Source organism: Arachis ipaensis, chromosome B2, assembly GCF_059453495.1.
Source record: "Arachis ipaensis isolate K30076 ecotype BB chromosome B2, ASM5945349v1, whole genome shotgun sequence".
Lineage (NCBI taxonomy): Eukaryota > Viridiplantae > Streptophyta > Magnoliopsida > Fabales > Fabaceae > Arachis > Arachis ipaensis.
This window is the reverse complement of record NC_142437.1, coordinates 47,420,135-47,423,664: the sequence shown is the minus strand read 5'-3', so window position 1 is coordinate 47,423,664 and position 3,530 is coordinate 47,420,135. Positions and strand designations below refer to the sequence as shown.

The 3,530-nt window shown below is 35.8% G+C and overlaps 1 non-coding gene across 1 annotated transcript; it reads left to right on the top strand.

The window, feature by feature from the left end:
* Nucleotides 1-509: 509 nt before the first annotated feature.
* LOC148573877 (small nucleolar RNA R71) lies at nt 510-617 on the top strand. Its single transcript, XR_015906338.1, has one exon. It is a non-coding gene; the product is annotated as a small nucleolar RNA R71 (small nucleolar RNA).
* The last annotated feature ends 2,913 nt before the right edge of the window (nt 618-3,530 follow it).

Below are 3,530 nucleotides of genomic sequence, written 5' to 3'. Positions count from 1 at the left end.
TTGCTAAACCTATTTCTTCCACCATTACTGTTATTGAAGCCTTGTTGGGGCCTCTGTTGGTCCTTACATGAGATATTTGGATGATTTCTCCATGAAGGATTATAGGTGTTTCCATAAGGTTCTCCCATGTAATTCACCTCTTCCATTACTGGGTTCTCAGGGTCATAAGCTTCTTCTTCGGATGAAGTTTCTTTGGTACTGTCTATTGCTACTTGCATGCCAGACAGACTCTGAGAAATCATATTGACTTGTTGAGTCAATATTTTGTTCTGAGCCAATATGGCATTCGGAGTATCAATCTCAAGAACTCCTTTCTTCTGATTTATCCCATTACTCACAGGATTCCTTTCAAAAGTGTACATGAATTGGTTATTTGCAACCATCTCAATGAGTTCCTGAGCTTCTGCAGGCGTCTTCTTCAGATGAAGAGATCCTCCAGCAGAGCTGTCTAATGACATCTTGGACAGTTCAGACAGACCATCATAGAAGATACCTATGATGCTTTCAGAAAGCATGTCAGAAGGACACATTCTAATCAATTGCTTGTATCTTTCCCAAGCTTCATAGAGGGATTCACCTTCCTTTTGTTTGAAGGTCTGGACCTCCACTCTTAGCTTACTCAATTTTTAAGGTGGAAAGAATTTGGCCAGAAAAGCACTGACCAACTTTTTCCAAGAGTTCAGGCTTTCCTTAGGTTGTGAATCCAACCATATCCTAGCTCTGTCTCTTACAGCAAATGGGAAGAGCATAAGTCTGTAGACCTCAGGGTTAACCCCATTGGTCTTGACAGTGTCATAGATTTGCAAGAATTCAGCTAAGAACTGATGGGGATCTTCCAATGGAAGTCCATGAAACTTGCAATTCTGTTGCATTAGAGAAACTAATTGAGGCTTAAGCTCTTAGTTGTTTGCTCCAATGGCAGGGATAGAGATGCTTCTCCCATAGAAGTCGGGAGTAGGTGCAGTAAAGTCACCAAGCACCTTCCTTGCATTGTTGGCATTGTTGTTGTTTTCGGCTGCCATGGTTTCTTCTTGTTTGAAAATTTCTATTAGGTCCTCTCCAGAGAGTTGTGCTTTAGCTTCTCTTAGCTTTCTCTTCAAGGTCCTTTCAGGTTCAGGATCAGCTTCAACAAGAATGCCTTTGTCCTTGCTACTGCTCATATGAAAGAGAGGAGAAGAAAGTATGGACTCCTCTATGTCACAGTATAGAGATTCCTTGAGATGTCAGAGTAAAACAAGAATAAAAGGAGGAGGTAGAAATGAGAATTTGAACTTATAGAAAGAGAGTCCGAATTGCTGATAGTGGAGGAGTGTTAGTCCTTAAATAGAAGGATGTGAGAAGAGGGGAAGAATTTTTGAAATTAAATTTAAAAAGATTTTGAAATAATTAAAAGAAATTTTGAAAAAATTAATTGATGATTTTCGAAAATTAAAATTGAGAAAGTAGTTAAGTAATTTTGAAAAAGATTTTGAAATCAGAAATAAAAAAAAGATATGATTGAAAATTATTTTGAAAAAGATGTGATTGAGAAGATATAATTGAGGAAATATGGTTTTAAAAAGATATGATTGACAAACAATTAAGAAGATTTGATTTTTAAAATTAATGCCTTGGCTAACAAGAAATTTAAAAGATATGATTCTAAAATTCAATTATTGAACCTTTCTTAACAAGGAAGAAATTTTTTAATCAAATCACTAATTGTTAGCAAGGATTTTTGAAAATAGTAAAAAAAAAATGGAAAGGATTTGATTTTGAAAAGATATGATTAAAAAGATATGATTTGAAAAAGATTTGATTTTGAAAAATTATGAAAATTTGAAAAAGATTTGAATTAAAAACAAAATCTTCCCTCTTGTGCCATCCTGGCGTTAAACGCCCAGAATGGTATCCATTCTGGCGTTTAACACCCAAAATACTACCTTTTTGGACGTTTAACGCCCAGCCAGGTACCCTAGCTGGCGTTTAAACGCCAGTTTTCCTTCTTCACTGGGCGTTTTGAACGCCCAGCTTTTTCTCTGTAATTCCTTTGCTGAATGTTCTGAATCTTCAATTCTCTGTATTATTAACATGAAAAGACATAATTTTGAATTTTTTTTGAATTTTTATTGATGAGAAACAATCAAAATGCAACTAATCATGGAAAACTAAGATCAAATAAACACTGCATGCAAGACACCAAACTTGGAAATTTTCATATTAGAGATACTAACAAATTGAGAATGCATATGAGAAACAATAAAACACACAAAACAAGAGAATTTAAAGATCAGACCCAATAAAATCATCAAGAACAACTTGAAGATCAATAAAGAACAGAATGCATGTAATTTTTAAAAATTAGAAGAATGCAATTGACACCAAACTTAAAAATTGACACTAGACTCAAACAAGAAACACAATATATTTTTGGTTTTAAGATTTTATAATTTTTTTGTATTTTTTTCAAAAATTATTTGGAAAAGAAAATAGAGACATTCAAAATTTTTTAATAAGAATTCCAGGAATCATGCAATGTTAGTCTAAAGCTTCAGTCTAAAAGATTAGACATGGCTAGCCAAGCTTCAGTAGGACATTACATACAACAGACAAATTGATGGGAATCAATTAGCTCTTGTGATGATAAAAGCATCAACTGAAACTCCAGAATTCATTCTTAAAAATTCCAAAGAATAAAATAAAGTTACCTAATCTAAGCAACAAGATGAATCGACAGTTGTCCAAACTCGAACAATCTCCGGCAACGGCGCCAAAAACTTGGTGCACGAAATTGTGATCATCAATGGCACCAACAACTTGGTACGCACAATTGTAATCTCAACTCTTTGTCACAACTCCGCACAACTAACCAGCAAGTATACTGGGTCGTCCAAGTAATAAACCTTACGTGAGTAAGGGTCGATCCCATGGAGATTGTCGGCTTGAAGCAAGCTATGGTCATCTTGTAAATCTCAGTCAGGCGGATTCAAATGGATATGGAGTTTAAGATAATTAAAATATGAATAAAACATAAAATAAGATAGAGATACTTATGTAATTCATTGGTGAGAATTTCATATAAGCGTATGAAGATGCTTTGTTCCTCCTGAACTTCTGCTTTCCTATTGTCTTCATCCAATCATTCATACTCTTTTCCATGGCAAGCTGTATGTTGGGTTTCATCGTTGTCAATGGCTACCTCCCGTCCTCTCAGTGAAAATGGTCCAAATACGCCGTCACCGCATGGCTAATCATCTGTCGGTTCTCGATCATGTTGGAATAGGATCCATTGAGCCTTTTGCGTCTGTCACTACGCCCAACACTCGCGTGTTTGAAGCTCGTCACAGTCATCCCTTCCCAGACCCTACTCAAAATACCACAGACAAGGTTTAGACTTTCAGGATCTTAGGAATGGCCACCAATAGTTCTAGCCTATACAACGAAGGTTCTAATCTTAGATTAGAAACCCAAGAGATACACATTCAAGCTTGTTTGCATGTAGAACGGAAGCGTTTATAGGTGAGAATGGTGATGAGTGTCACATAATCATC